This window comes from Peromyscus leucopus, chromosome 14 (genome assembly GCF_004664715.2).
Source record: "Peromyscus leucopus breed LL Stock chromosome 14, UCI_PerLeu_2.1, whole genome shotgun sequence".
NCBI classification, from domain to species: domain Eukaryota; kingdom Metazoa; phylum Chordata; class Mammalia; order Rodentia; family Cricetidae; genus Peromyscus; species Peromyscus leucopus.
In genome coordinates, this window is record NC_051075.1 from 47,953,448 (window position 1) to 47,969,870 (window position 16,423).

The 16,423-nt window shown below is 52.4% G+C and overlaps 1 long non-coding RNA gene across 1 annotated transcript; it reads left to right on the forward strand.

Annotated features, from left to right (window-relative positions):
- Positions 1-8,123: 8,123 nt before the first annotated feature.
- On the forward strand, positions 8,124-14,424 carry LOC119088999. Its single transcript, XR_005092767.1, has 2 exons — positions 8,124-10,153; positions 10,657-14,424. It is a non-coding gene; the product is annotated as an uncharacterized LOC119088999 (long non-coding RNA).
- Positions 14,425-16,423: the final 1,999 nt, after the last annotated feature.

Sequence of the window (16,423 nt, forward strand, 5' to 3'; positions counted from 1 at the left end):
TGTCTGGAGAACCCAGAAAGACTCAGAAATCACTGACCCGCTCCCTCTGGTGGCTGGGTCCCCATCCCTCCCCGTGGCCCCTGCTCTGTTCTGTTGCTCCTCTCCAGTTTCCTTAACCAGCACCCCCCCCCCCCCCCCGCCACTCTTCCACCTCCTTAGATCACCAAGAGCTGTGAGGAAGCAGAAGCAGAGCAGACAGACCCAAGGGACCACTGCAGGGCTTCATTTGAGGCCAGCATTGTTAAGCCAGGCTGCCTTTGGTTGGCAGGGCAGGGGCCCAGTAGAAAGATGGCTTACAGAGCCATGTAAAACTGCTTCTCCAAAGTTCAGCCAAGGGAAAGGCATATGGGCTGAACTTTGATCCACTGGGATAAAGAAAACAGGGCCCAGGCCAACCCTCCTCCAAGAATTCTGAAGTACTTGACCCTGATTCTGTACATGCCAAATGTCACGTTTTCATCTACCTCAAGCTGGGAGATGTGGCAGAAAGTATGGAAGGGATAATGTATAGGCTGTGGCTGTATAGACTTAATGTCTTCCTATCCCTTCCAACCTTCAAACTTGTCAGTCTTAGGATCTCTGACTCAAACTATTACTTAATCACAAAAAAAGACAAACCAGGAAATTAGAGGCTAGGTGACCTGAATGTGTTAATCTCCTAAGCAGTATGTATAAACCTTACTCTCTCCATTCTCAAGATGTGCACTCAAGGAAAATATACAATGACTACAGATTTCAGCTTTCTGAGATCAGGCCTCAAAAAGTAGTGGACCTGGTCAGAGGTCAAGTCGGCCCACAGTTTCTTAAATGACTCTAAACCTTGGGAATCATCATGTTACAGGCTGTGTTCAAATCCTGGTATTGCAACTTCCTGGGTGGGCAAGGGACATACCTGCCCTGCCCTAGTCTCCTCCTCGGTGAATGGCAGTAACCATGACACCGATCTCCTGGGGCTGCTGTAAGGTCGGATGAGCAGAGCACTTGACGTGCAGCTGATGAGTGTGACGCCCACAGCCCCCGAGCAAGCCAGTCAAGTTTTGTTTGCACTAAGTAGCAAGCAACTGACAAGGCCAGGAAGGAGGCTGGAAGCCCCACCAAGGACTCCATGGAGCCACTGGAGCAAAGTCAAGTATCCCAAGCAAGAGAGGCAATCGGGTCCCGGAGGAGGCCCAGGCAGCTGGTTGGTGGAGCACTAGATGGGAAAGCCAAGGACAGCTGCCCAGAGCCAGGGTGTCTGAGTGGGTGGAGGATCTAGGCTGCACTCTAGTCTCCTTTCATTAACTCAACATGGCTGCATCCCACCTCTGCGTGTGTTTAGGCTCACATGAAACTCAGTGCACAGCGACCTGGCACTACCGTGCTCTCAAGGCCTGCCAGAGTAGAAAGATACAGCTGGAGTGCGCTTAGAGTGGCGTTACTCTTAGAGACCTACTGACCAGGCATTTCTGCAAAACCTGGCCCTTCTGTGAGTGACGACATGAGCAAAAGGTCCAAGGACTTACGTTCTCTTTTATTATTATTAATTATTGCACTTAATTTCTAGGGGAGGGGTGTGTATATGCTGCAGCACTCATATGGAGGTCAGAAGCCAACTTGAGTTGGTTCTCTCCTACCACGTGGGTCCTGAAGACCAAACTCAGATGAGCAGGCTGGGCAGCAAGCGCCTTTGCTCTCTAAGCCATCTCGGTGGTCCATACTGACATTCTTGGTAGGGCAGATTGATTTATTTTTTTTAATGTAGAATAGGATCTAATACATAAGATTTCTCTCAGTGTTCAGAATGGGGCTAGTGGAAAGGCAGGTGCTTAGCACGTGTGAGGTCTTTCCAACGTTTCAAAACAAAACCCCCAAACCAGCCCAGGGATGGATGAGGTGGCTGGGCTGGAAGTGAACAAGCATGGCTGTGAGCCGGTGATGCTGAAGCTGGAAGACGGGCCCATTTGTTTCTCTGTCTGTTTAGTAGTTCCTTGTCTCCCATGTGTGTTTGAGATCATCCCAAATAAGATGTCTTAAGTTCATAAAAGCTGGAATGATTTTTTAACTCAATGACTGTCTCATTGGCTCTTGAAACACACTACTTCCTATACACACTGTCTTAAAGACAAGGCCTTAGGCAGATGTGAGGTAGAGAAGGGGCAGGATAGCCCTACCCAGCATCAGCCAAGTTCCTAGGCCCCTCGCCCACTCTTATGTGAGAACCACAAACAGCATCCTTACTCTCACAGTCTCTGGGCCATTGCAGGATGGGAGCACATTTAATTTTTATATTGCTTTTAAGTTCCCAGAAATTATTTTTCAATTTTGTTTAATGCATTTTAAGACACGATGACTTTTTTAACCCCCACAGTAAAAGGCAAACTCTTAAGCCTTTTCTTTCAGGAAAATGGGGAGAATCACACATACTCCACCTCACAGAGTGTGAGGGTAAACAGCTTAGTCGATTGTGGTACCTGTCGCTAGTAAGTATTGCCAAATGGTGTGGCTCTAAGTTGTTTTCTGCAGATGGCAGCCTTAGCCTCTGAAGCTATTAGCAGAAGACCCTCATCGTCGGCACTTCAAGTTATAGATGTACCCCCTTTTCCTCCTACTTGGTTTTTCATTATATTTGCTGCCAAAGCAAGCATTTGTTTTTACTTTTCAGACAGGGCCTGTATCTCACTTTGTAGCTCACGGTGGCCACAGACTCACAGTGACCTTCCTGCCTCAGTGTTGGGATTATAGGTATGAGCCATGATGCTTGGCTATGGAAGATTTTGTTTTGTTTTGTTTTTGTTTCTTCGAGACAAGGTTTCTCTGTGTAACAGCCCTGGCTATCCTGGAACTCACTCTGTAAACCAGGCTGGCCTCGAACTCACAAAGATCCACCTGTCTCTGCCTTCTAAGTGCTGGGATTAAAGATGTGCACCACCACCACAGCCCAGCCAAAGGTTTTTCTTAAACATCAAAAATAGAAAGGCACACTACTCTGAACTTCCTTGGGTCTGGTATCCTGCCAGGCAATGGAGAAGCCATGGCTACTGTCCTCCCCCAAGAAGCCTCTAGTCCAGAACATGTCACCTAGAAGGATGGGATCTTTCCCTCTGCTGAATGAACTGGAGGCTGATGAATAGGGAGGGCACTGCTTGCTCTGAGCCATGGCTCTGAATGACTCACACATCCCAACCCCCACATACTCTGATCCATGGCAGATGAACTCAGTCCCAAAGACTGGATTTGGGGTACTGAAAAGGCTGCCCTGGCTGGCAGGCAGGGCAGTACAGCATGGTGGGGGGCAGTACAATGCACCCTCAAGGACAGGAGGGCTCCCCCAAAGGACCTGGTGCCCTGGCCAGAGGCAGGCTTTCATGGTCAGTAACCATGGCTGCAGAAAGGCAAGAGGCCTTCATGACCATTTTAAAAGTTTTTGCCGCTTGCCCCAGGCCACACAGCAAATGGGATCCTGAAAAGCAAGTTTCCCCTTGTGACTTCAGGTGAGGGACCTGCAGGCAAAAAGATAAGGGACAGAAGCAAAGGCCCTGCAGATAGGCAGCCATGTCTGTTCCCACTCTAGGGCTAATAATGCCAGTCAAGGGAGGAATAAAGGATGCAAAGCTTGCTGCACAGCCCAGCTTTCCTCAAAAGCACTGTCCAAAGAACCTCGAGAAGGTGACATGGAAGGCCACGGCAGTCCCACCCGCCCTCCCCGTCACCTTCCCTCGGGTGGACAGAAAGTGTGCGGGAGGAATCATAACAAAGCTAGAATGGCCTCGGAAAGTCTCTGGGCTTCGAGACCCATGCAGTGCATTTGTGAAGGATCCTAAGGTCCTAAAGTCCTGGCTCCAGGGAAAGCGATCTCTGACAGACCTTGAGAGCAAGGGCCGAGGCCGCAGGCTTGGGAGCCCGAAAGCTCGACTTCACATCCCATCCCTGCCATTAGCTTTGTGACGCTGGGCAAGGCACTGAACGCTGCTCATTTCTGTAAAATGAGCCTGACCTCTGCCCCTGCAGGTAAAGCTGTTGTCTGGAACCTGTTAGAAAGTTCTCAGGAGGCTCAGCCACAGTCCCCAGCCCCGTGGGGATGTACTGCATGTACACGTCATGTGATTGCCTGGAGTTATGGAAGAAATAAACACACTGAAGACAGTTGAGGTAGAACAATATGCACAGAGTACTGCTTCCAACGCAGACCCAGAACCCCAAAGACTTGTACCCCTATCTGTCAGAATGCAGCTCCCAGAAGCCACCGGGCTAAAAAGGCTGCAGGCAGCTGCAACAGCGGTGGACTTAGCTGCTTTTTTCCATGGAGGGGCAGAAAGGAAAGGGGGCAGTGTGCATTGTCTGTGGGACAAGCTAAGCTAGGCTAGTTAAGCACATGGCCAGAAGCTGAAAGGCAGGTGCCTATGGGGGACACCCCCACGTGGACATACCTAGAGACGGCCAGCCACCCTTTACTATGGAGGCCATGTCAACCCCGGAGGTTGTGAGGTTCACCTCTGCAGTCTGAGCAGGCTGGGGATTCCCCAGGCAGGGAGGAAAGAGTTAAGCCGCTCCGGGCTGCTGCGAAGGAGGAATCAGCAGCTATAAACAGTGAGCCCTGAGAGGGAGGGGGCTGACCGGATGTGGCCAGGGCTTGAGCTGTCTGATTATTAACTTCACTTTTATTTGGAGGGGGATTCATTCTGTTTTACGTCCAGTCCCATCGAGGAAGTGAAAGCCCAGGTCTCAGAGGGGCCTGCCTGGTTTCAAATGGTTTTGTCACAGCTCATTTATTTGTGCCCTTAAATAAATAAACAAAACCACCCCTTTGTTTCCCCCGGAATGAGCATTCAGCAAATCATCTGCGGCTGAGGCATGAAAGGGGTTTTCAGGAGTCCTTCATGGGAGGACTCTGGACTACAGCTTTTAAAAGGGAAAAAGGGCTCCTTCCTCTGGCATGAGCCTTCTCCAAGCCGCTACAAGCACTTCTTCCTTCCCTGCCTCCTCCTGTGACCTCTGCCTACATACACCTCAAGTCCTGCCGGGCACTGAGCGCGGTTCAACCTTCCGCACAGGGTGGCGGCCCTTTAAGACAGGTCCTCATGGTGTGGTGACCCCCACCCCCCCCAACCATAGAATTATTTTCGTTGTGACTTCATAACTGAGTTTGCTACTGTTGTGAATCATAATGTAAATATCTGTGTTTCCCAGTGGTCTTAGGCAATGGGTCGTGACCCACAGGTTGAGAATCACTGAGTTAGTCTTCAGCCGGTCCCAGGCCTCACAGCCCAGGCCACACAGAGGGGCGCTGCAAGTTAAGCCTTCTCAGCCTGGTTCAGACCTAGGGTTTTGGTTCCTGCAGCACCTTGACATTTCTACTCAAATGAACTTTCAGTAGTCACACATAAAAGGATTCCATCACAGGGCTTAAGAAAACACCGTTACATTTTCCTTTGCTCAAGGTTCAAAACATCTGTGGACCTTGCCCAAATACTACACCCAAGTCCAGATTAAAACCCAATTCAATCACTTGATAATTCTCCTACAAGGATCCTTTCCTGCATGGGTTTCCGTACCCAGTAACAGAAGCCCAATTTCACGATGGGCCTGACACTCAGAGTCCTGGGGATTCAGAAGGGGAGGGTGCAGCCACAAAAACTAAGGAGGGCAGTGGAGACCCTGGTGTGACCGTCTGTAGGTGGGCTAGCCAGGGGGAGATGGAGTCACTGGAAACAAAGGGTAATGAATTAAGAAGGCTTCCTGGCGGGTCTCTTTAAGATAGACCTTGAAGAACTGGCAGAAGAAAGAATATTCTAGAAACAAACACCCATGTGTAAAACTAGGCAGACAGGAGGAGCAGTGGGGTCCTCTGCTCCCCAGATGACATCAGAATGATTGAGAAACTGGAAATGGGCGGACCACGTCCAGCCCTGGAGCACAGCCGGTCCTTGACCCTGGGTTGGTGTGACCCGAGGGCATCCACTGGAATACCACCGTGTCTCCGGCCCCGGGCTGCCAGACATCAGCCCCGATGGTCACACTGACCTACTTCAACCACCTGCGACTTCAAGCTCTTTGAATATAGGGCAAAAAGAACGGGGAGGTGACCGGACCGAATCCAATCAGTGACCGAGGCGCTGGCCCGGCCTGCTAAGGGCTATCTGATGGCATTTCCAAACACCCCGAGGAGGGACGGACGTGCCAGGGCCTCGGCTTGTCTTCCCGTTCTCAGGAACTCCTCCCCGCGCCCGTGACATTTCGGTGTCCAAACCCCAGGCCCGCCGAACGGCCAGGAGCGGGTTAAGGGCGCCAAGATGGCCGGCTTGTTTTGCTCGGCCCGGCGTCACGCGGAGGCTGCCCTTTGGCTCCGGGGCCGCGGTCAAGGTTCCGCCGCCCTCTCTGGCTCCTTGCCCGACGGAGCCTCCTCCCCTGCTCCAGCCCGGAGCCTCGCGAACCTTCCAGACCCGGGCGCGGCGCGGCGGGGCGGCAGCGCGGCCTGCCCGGAGGAGCTTCGGGGCCGCGGCAGGATCTCGGGGGCGTCTGCGGGGCCCCGCGGGCTGGTGACGACGCCGTGGACCGCCATCCCCCGCCGGTGCTCCCCAGCAGGGCTCACCAGGGCCTGTCCCGCCGCCCCGCCGCCGCCGAGGAGGGGCGATGGGCGTGCCAACACTGCCCTCCAGCGGCCAGCGTGCCGAACGGCAACACGCGAAGGCCGTCAGAACTGCCTCAGCCCACCCCGCGCTGGGGTCAAACACCCGTGGGGCAGGGCTTTCTAGACGGTTCTCAGACTTGAGCGTGCAGCCGCACACTTTCCTAGGCCGCTCATCCGACCCCAGCTGTTGGCCTGGCCTCCACTCAGAGTTTGCATGCAGTTTTACGGTGTTCCAGGGTGAATAGTGCAGCTGCTGGCCGCTGGTCCAGAACCACCAGGTCCGCTCATTTACCAGTATACAATAGTCCCTGACAAAGTTCCCACCCATATTTCACTTAGCAGAGGGGCTATACTTGTTTACACAATCTCATAAATCTACGATTGCACTTGAAAACTTTATAAATTTTATTTTACGTGTATGGGTGTTTGCCTGTATGTATTTCTGTGTGCCATATGTGTACCATGAGGCCAGAAGAGGACTTTGGATCCTCTGGAGCTGGAGTTACAGATGGTTGTAAGCTGTCATGTGGGTGTTGGGAATTGAACCTAGATCCTCTGGAAGAGTGGCCAGTGTTCTTAACTGTTGAGCCATCTCTCCAGCCCCTTGGAAACACTTTAATACATTTATAAAAAATATATATTTATATAGTATTGATATGTGTGACTTTAACACACACACACACACACACACACACACACACACACACACAGGTGAACACTTGCGTTAAGTCAGGACAGTTCTCAAGACTGGGTACCTTCCTTCCAACATGTGGATTCTGGGAACCAAACTGAGGTCATCAAGCTTGTGAATCACCTTTACCAGGGGAACCATCTCACCAGCCCCAATTTGAAGAAGTTTCCAAATTCTTTTGTTTTGTTCTGTTTGGTTGTTTGGTTGTTTGTTTGTTTGGTTTTTGTTTTTCAAGACAGGGTTTCTCTGTGTAGCTTTGGAGCCTGTCCTGTATCTCATTCTGTAGCCCAGGCTGGCCTCGAAGTCACAGAGATCTGCCTGGCTCTGCGCAGACTTCCCGAGTGCTGGGATTAAAGGTGTGCGCCACCACCACCCGGCCCAAATTCTTTTTTTTTTTTTTTTGGTTTTTCGAGACAGGGTTTCTCTGTGTACCTTTGCGCCTTTCCTGGGACTCACTTGGTAGCCCAGGCTGGCCTCGAACTCACAGAGATCCGCCTGGCTCTGCCTCCCAAGTGCTGGGATTAAAGGCGTGCGCCACCACCGCCCGGCCCGGCTCCAAATTCTTATGAAGGGAAATATTAAGGCACTCAAAGAAGATGTATAAATAGGGAACTAGAAACAGTCTCTAACTTATGATGGTTTCACCTTTAAGGTCATACAAAAAATAATAATACGAATTCAGTAGAAACCACAGTTGAATTTTTTTTATAAAGATTTTATTTATTATGTATACAGTGTTCTGCCTGCATGTATTGCCTGCAGGCCAGAAGAGGGCACTAAATTTCATTACAGATGGTTGTGAGCCACCATGTGGTTGCTGGGAACTGAACTCAGGACCTCTGGAAGAGCAGTCAGTGTTCTTAACCGCTGAGCCATCTCTCCAGCCCCACAGTTGAATTTTTAACTCTGGGTCCCCCTCTCCCCCTGGACTCGAAATAAACACAGTACTCTTTTGCAGGAAGTTCCTATAGTCACAAGTGGGAAACAACCGGTGGTCTCTAGCGAGCTGTGTTGCTGCTAAGTGACGACGTTAAAGGTAGCAAGTGCCCTTTCCCCCGCTACCTGGCATGTAGCATATCACGACTTACTGGAAATGGTTCGTGATACATCAAGGAGCATCCACGATTTAAACTGGGGGTGAGGAAGCTGTCACCCAAGGGCTTTCTGAGGAAATCCTAAAGTGGCATCTAGAAGGAGTGAGTAGGGAGGGCGGGGACATGACCTGAGGATGTACTGGGAACGCAGGCAGAGCAACCGGAGAGGACAAGAGCATGTCCACCCACGCCAAGGCCGAAGGGCCACGCTTTGGGAACAGGAAGAGAGACAAAACGGGCAAGGTCCAGACACCTGGTACCCAGGGACCTCCCTCTTCAGAAGGGATCCTGGATACCGAGATCTCAGCCACACCCAGGCTGATACCTCGACTTTAGGAACCCCAGCCAAGCGCTCACGGACCACGGACTCCTCCTCACTGACTGAATCCGATTTGCTTAGGCCCTTCCTCAAAGCCTGAAGGAGAACCACATGTGATAGAGTGTGCTGGGCAGCGGTAAGAAGATAGAGTGTCAACTACCCGTCTGTGCATCCCGTGCTGTGTCTGGGACCCATTTCTCCAGTGAACGCTGCTAAGCACCTGTTGTATGCCCCGCACTCACGTCACAGTTAGAGCATGTGAGGAGGGCCACAAAGGACAAGCCCACCCTGTCCTTGTCCTGCTGTTCCAAGTACTGTAGAGGGCGGATAGGTTGGCACGCCACCCCCTCGGGCAGGCTCACCTGCCACCTCTCCTGTTTATTCACCTCCCTAATCACCCTGGGGTTGGCCAGGTTGGCACAGGACCACCATGAATGCTATTATGAGGATGCTCGTTGCTGGGAACCCGTACCAACTTGGAAAAGCGGATGGGGTAAGCACCAGCCAGAGCCTCTTTGTTGTTCAGGGAAAAAAAGGCATTTTCCGTTAGCCCTGTCACCTGGTGGGCGGCACAGTCCCTTTATTTCATCATCAGAGGAATGGAGGATTGGGATAGGAAGAGTATTAGATGCCCCAGCTCACTCAGTCCATCCAGCACACTGTTCTGGGGGGAGTTGAGTTCCTCCTGTCCAGGGCCCCTACCACTCCAGGGTTATACAAAGTAAGGTCTCTGGGGGTCAGTGGACCCAGAGCTGGGGTTGAGAAGAACACATAATAAATAAATAAATAAATAAATAAATAAATAAATAAATAAATATTTTAGAAAACTGCCCTTTCCAATTCAAACCGGTTCAGTTCAGCTCCCCGATTCTGTGTTATCTCCAGCAAGGAGCTTGATCTCTCTGAGCCTCAGTTGCTTCGTCTGGGAAATGGGGAAGCACAGCATTTTCTGCCTCGTCGGAAGATTCCGGAGATTAGTAATGATAGCCGTCACGTCTCTGGTGCTGACACCAAGCCAGGCACCCGGGGCTTCTCATGAGGTCATGTGTGGAAGCCCTGGCCTCTGGCCAGCCAGGAGTCAAGCCCCATCACGGGAGGCACGGTTCAGTTTCACAATAGCGCTGGTGCTCAGCGCATGTGGTTAACGTTTAACAGTGGAAGAAGTTTAGCAAGCCCTAGGCACATAGTAAGCGCTCGATAAATGGCCTTCATTATAAGCCAGAGAATGGGGACCTGTGTGTGGAAGTCCCATGACAAAGAATGTGGAGAGGTAGGCGGCCCAAGGTGATGCTTCCGTCTATTTCTTTCTCCCCAGGAGGGCCAGCCCTGTGTGTGTTAGCCAGCTCCCCAGGCTGGGACGTCAGTTCTTACTCACTCTCCCCAGGGAGAAGCTTAATTAGCCTCCCAGCAGCCAGGAGCACCCCAGATGAAAGGGGCTGAATGTGAGTATAAGGCGTGACCCCCATATTTACAACCAAGGCTCCCTTAGGTGAGGAAGGCCGGGGGCGGAAGAGGCAGGCCAGATCAGGGCCTTGCCTTGTTTATGACAGAGGTTCTCAGGAAAGGGAGCTGGCTGCGGTGGCTGGGTGTCTGAGAAGTCTGCAGGGGGTGGGGGTGGGGGGGGCTGCAGAGGGCCTGAGAGGGGAAGGGGCTGGGGGGGCTGGAGGGGATCAGGAGGCTGAATGGTGTTCCGATGTTCTGCCTCCTGTACCACGGGCTCCACGGCCAGGACACCGGCTTTGATCGGGTGGGTCAGAGTAGGTAAAGCGCTCTGATTCGGGGCTGCCTGGTCTAAATCCCAGCTCCACTGTGGCATTCTGTGTCCTAGAGCCTGGACTCCCTCATTGACTGACGGTGCCTAGCGGGTAGGTGCTGGCACCCACTGTGCCCATAAGGAACATCTGTGCATTCCATAGGCGCTAACTGAGTGTCTCTCCTATGCCAGGCATGGGGTGCTGGAAATAGAGCACATCAGACAGGAGGGTTCGCTCGGCTGCACGACACACCCCAGGCACAAGAAGAAGAGATAAGAACTCCAGTGCCTAGCAGTCTCTGCTCACCATGACGAGGACGAAAGTCACATGTCAGATGCAGAGGTCACAAGCGCGTCACTTCTCCACATGATACCCTGGACCAAAAAAAAAAAAAGATCAGCTGCTGAGGCAGGGAAAGCTGACGTGGGCAGACTCAGAGACAGGGTTGAGGGTCCAGGTTTGTAGCATGGGAAACTTTTTTTTTACCCTCAGAGCTGAGGACTGAACCCAGGGCCTTGCACTTGCTAGGCAAGCGCTCTACCACTGAGCTAAATCCCCAACCCCCAAGCATGAGAATCTTGATCCACATCTGGCAAAGCAGATGTGGCAGTCCCCTCTGCCTCTGGCAGTCTGGTCCAGTGAGGCCAAGAGCTGCGTAACCACCATGTCCCTGCCTAGGGTCTGGGAATTCATTCATTCATTCATTCATTCACTCACTCACTCATTGCCAGTCACTCTACTGGGCAACAAGGATAGAAAGATTGAGCGTAATAACAAATCCAGAGTCCCTGTGCTTAAAGTAGAGCAAGGCTGAGGACCTGACTCTGGGAGAGCACTCGACAGCGTGTGAGCAAGCTGGGTTTGACCCTCGGACTGCCAAAAAGAAATAGCTAAGTATTAAAGTGGCCTGAGGGCCAGACCAGCAATGGCCACGTGTCATCAGCAAGGCCAGGGGAAGTACCCAACCTGTGGGCAGTGGTAGCCAGAGGGTGGGGACAGAGTGCGCAGATGCATCCCACAACCCCACCCCACCCTCCGTCTCGATCAGTCTGTCTCCACCAAAGCGGGCTTCCTGGTGAAGCAGGCCAATAACAAGAGCCTGGCACCTCTACCCGCACCTGTGTCTGGTGCAGGCAAGTGGCGTTGTCCAGCCAAGGAGTCAGAGAAGGGAAGAGGGCACCCCTCCCCCACACACACTGCATCACCAGGGACCCATGGCGTCATTCCAGGAGACAGTATGGGGTGCTGGGCTGAGCTGAATGGCAGGGGGGCTTTCTCGGGACAAACACTGCCCCCAGCATTGTGCCACCCCCTCATAACAGAGCGCTTCCTAGATTCCAGGCATGTATTTCTTAAACCACTAAGATGTTGCCAAAGACTTTCCCAAGGCCACAGGGCTAGTGTGCAGAGGATTTGTACTGTGCTCTGACTCACCCCAGAATTTACACACACAGTTCGACATATCCCCCAAGCAAGGCAGCATTTATTTTCCTAGAGGAGCCCACAATGGTCCCCTGTGTACCAAGCAGGCTCCTAGTCAGGCAGGCTGCAGAGAAGTGAGGGACGAAATCATCCAACACAGAGTCCCCACCTCAGCCATGCTCCATCCAGCCTCTCTCCCTCCCCTGCCCGGTCTCAGCCGGCTGGTCCACAGGCAAGAAGTCCTTCCTGCCTCCGGGAAAGCCACAGAGGAGCTGGAGGGAGCTGTCCCCACTAGGTCCAAGTGAGTAGACTTGGACCTGGAGAAGGAAGAGAACTGGATGAGAATTCTAGGTCCTGGTGGTCCATGGGCCTCAGCTAGGAGCAAAATGATCCCTTCAAGCCTGTTCACACCTCCTCCGGCAGCTGTCCTGAGGAACTGCCTTGGTGGAGATCTGAGGGAGCAAGCTAGGTCTTGCTCCAGGTACCTTGACTGACCTGAGGAAGCCCCAGATGCCCTTCAGGGAATCAGGCAGAGGGAAAGGGGTGCATGCGTGGGAAGGTGGCTGATTATCATCTTCCATTTCAGGGGTGGGGCGCGGCCACCTGCCTGGCAAATATAGCCTTGTTGTTTGGCAGGGATGAGCCCCTGCCTGTCTCAGGCTCGCCAAGGGTCAGACAGGGTAACAGGTCTCTGAGAGCCCACCAACCTGAGCTTCATTGTCTGGGTTCCGGCTAAAACACTTCACACGCATCAATTCTGAAGCCAGTCTTGAAATTCACTCTGGGATGAGGACACTGAGGCCCAGAGAGATTTGAGAAATGTGCCCATGGCCGTATGGTCAATCGGGATGTGTGTTCGGTGCCTCTGACTCCAAAAGTTCTGTCTTTAATGCCCACTTAGGGCTTTTCTGTTGACTGTGCCCAACAGCAGAATCAGCAACAGAGACGTCGTATGAAGGAGGTAGTAGATGCATGAACTTTTTCCCAGTACCCAAGCTGATGAGTAAGTGTATCAGTGAGTGGAGACGTGGATCGGTGTGTGGAGAAGTGGGCCAGTGAGAAGAGGAGGAGTACATCAGTGAGTGGAGACGTGGATCAGTGAGTGGCTGAGTGGACCAGACACTGGATGAGTGGGTCAATGAGTGGATAGTTATATCAGTGAGTGGCTGAGTGGACCAGTCACCGGATGAGTGCATTGGTGCACAGATGAGTGGGTCAGTGAATGGATGGGTGTATCGGGGCGTGCATCAGTGAATGGGCAAGTGAGCCATAGTCAGGTGGTCAGGAGTATGGGGATGGTGATTGAATACGTGAATACGTAGGAGAGCGGGGTGGTAGACAGGTAGCAGGTGGATAAATGGCCTGGCTAGAGGCAGACACGGTGGCTGTTCTGTTAAATGGCTTTCTGGAGAGATGCAAGAAGGAATGTGGCTTCTGAGAAATAGGGTGACTCTTTGGGATGCTGGCACAGCAGGAAGAGTACCCCCCAGATCTCCCTCCCTGGAAGGAAGCCTTCAGAAAACCATACTCGGGGGGCCCCAGGACCCTGTCTGCTATGGCCGCCCAGTGACTGGCTAGGTCAATCATTGATGGATCTTTGAGAGCTTCATTGCTTAAGAGGACCCTGGGATTGACCTGCTGACCCCTGGCAGGGAGGAAAAGAGGAAGGAGAGAGAGGTGGGGACAGGGTGGTCAAGAGGCCCTAGTTGCTGACCTTGGAAGGCAGGGAGGCCTGGTCTGGGTCTTAGGGGGGATTTACTGCCCCAGCCCTATTTATATAAGAAAGAGGATACAAGGTGGTATGGAAATAGTTGACCAAAGGGATCATTGGTATAACCAGGAAGTTCCACTGGGTCTTTCCCTTCTGGGTTAAGGTCTCACTTAGATCTAGACTAGGGGGTGAGGTAGACTGGACTGGTCTCAGGTGTGGAGCTACCCTGGCAAATGTGGGCAAGAAGGAGGCTATTGTTTAGATGTAGTTCTGTGTGTCAGGAACCTGGGAGGAGAGGTGATCAGGGGCCTATGAGTCCATCCTAACACCTTCTGTGAGAAACACAGGGAAAGTCACCTGGCTAACTCCAGGTTGATTGTGGGAGTTAAAGTGCACACAGAGAAACCCCTCATCCCCCCAGCCAGACCCAGGCAACTCTCTGGAGGAAACTGAGGCAAGCCAGGGGAAGGTACTAGCCAGTGAGTCTCTGAAGGGCAAATTCCAAATTCCGTTCAGCCCTGAGACAAAGAATGACAAGAGAATCCTAGAGGGGAGTGAGAATGCCTTCCAAAGACGCTTCGAGATGCTTTAGCTAGGCTACACAGCCAAATACCAGAAGACAGGTTAACAGGAGAAAAATCGTATTCAATCTGATGTTTGCACACAGTCACACAAAAACAGGAGACTTGAGCAACAAAGTCACATGACTTGAGTTTACATGGCAACCTGAGCTCAGACAGGAATCAGGATACGGGGCATCTGGGAGGCCACTGGCATACTGCAGAGGACAGAGGCAGAACTGCCATGTGAGCAGTGCTTGTCTTGCTAAAAAGAGAAAGTCTCTCTGGTCAAAAAGGTCTGGAGCAACCCTTCTGGGGTAACTGCAAATGTATTTCTTTTGTGGGCACCAACTTCTTTCATGAAAGAGCAGGCTTTCAGAGCCATCCCTGCGCCTCTGTAGTTTAAAATATGCCAGAGAAATATGTTTGGGGGTGGTAGATTCTGGTCTCCTACCCTCATGCTGTGAGTGAAGTGTCATGACCACAACATCCTCAGTCCAGGTTTCTGGCACAGTCCCTCCCAGTTGTGAGTTGTTGGGACATATAATCCAGTGGGGTAACAAAGGGTCTGAAGAGAGATAGAAGTGTGGGGTGCAGAAGTCTGGTCGACAGGTGATACGCTCTCCCGTATGCTGAGGATCTGCTTGATCTGCCAGTCGTGGAGAAAACCTCTAAAGGAACAGAGGGACAGACACACACTGCCCTCTATCACATTCCTGAGCTGGGTCCAAGGAAGTCACCAATGGCAAATACTCTAGCCACCCTGCCCTGGGACCAACTGAGCAGGCTCATCAGCTTCTGTTCTGGAATGAAGACTTTCTGGTGTCTAGCCTCCTTTCTGGAAAATGCCACAGAGGACGGTTTAGGTTTGAGGTAAGGTAATTCTGCAGAGGCATCTGTAGGGGGGAACCTACAGATGTAGGTTGTAGCAGGGACCCTGGGAGGTGGCGCGCACCCTCTAGTGGCCACTTGCCACACAGACCGAACAGAGCTTCTGTACCCACATTCCAGGTAAGGTGGGGGATCAGAGGCTCTGAGGATCTGAGTCAGGAAAACAAAGAATAGACTCCAGTCAACAATACAAAGAGCAAGGCATCTGACCTCACAGGAGTGTTAGGATAGCCGAGAAACGCAGAAGGCCATGCAGTTCCCTAGCAAGGGAAGATGAAGAAGCCTTACCAGCAAGGCAAACCAGGCAACCCTGGTGGCAGAGAGACACTCAACCTACCCACAGGACAAACCCACAGTTCTCAGAAGCCTCAAGCCAGTGTGGGTTTGGGTGAGAGCGTGACTCCTCGGGCATGATGGGTCAGCAGCGCAGAAATCTGTTTTGTCATCCCCCGTATCTTGAAGAGCTGTGGCTAGACACAATCTTGAAAGAGAACCTACTATTTAAAAATTGGGCTACGCTAGTTGCTAGGAGCTGATCACATCACCTGGGAATAACTGCGGAGTCTGATAGCCCCGAGCCGGAGCTCGGAGGGTGGGTCAACCTCCGGAGCCACCGAATGTGGCTTTTCTGTTCGCTGCTGCAGCGACTGAACTCACAGTCTGGTACCACTCAGCATCCGCAGGCTCCGGTACCACTCAGCATCCGCAGGCTCCGGTACCACTCAGCATCCGCAGGCTCCGGTGCCACTCAGCATCCGCAGGCTCGGGTGCCACTCAGCATCCGCAGGCTCCGGTGCCACTCAGCATCCGCAGGCTCCGGTGCCACTCAGCATCCGCAGGCTCGGGTACCACTCAGCATCCGCAGGCTCGGGTACCACTCAGCATCCGCAGGCTCGGGTACCACTCAGCATCCGCAGGCTCCGGTGCCACTCAGCATCCGCAGGCTCGTCCCTCACGGGTTGTTGATGATCAGCCTTTGAAGTTATGTACCATCCTCACTGCTGACTCTGCCCCTCCTTTCCCGCCCTCAGGAGACGGCCCCTGATGAGAACGGTAGTCAGCCCCATAGGAGAGTGGGAGAGCCTGCCCAGCTCACAGTCTGCCAAGCTAAGTGTGGCCAGCAAAGGTTCCTGGTTAGCAGGGAAAATACTGAAGTGACGACAGCCCTAGAGGACCCCTGACGTTTGTCAGATGCCTGAACGTGTCACGGCAGAGATCAGAGGGTAATTCGTGGGAGTTGTTTCTGGCGTTAAACCATGTGTGTTCCGGGAATCAAATTCAGGTTGTGAAGTTTGGTGAGCGCCCTTACCCACTGGGCCATCTCACCAGCTGAATTTATCTTATTTTAGCTTCTGTTTATTTTTCATTGTCCTC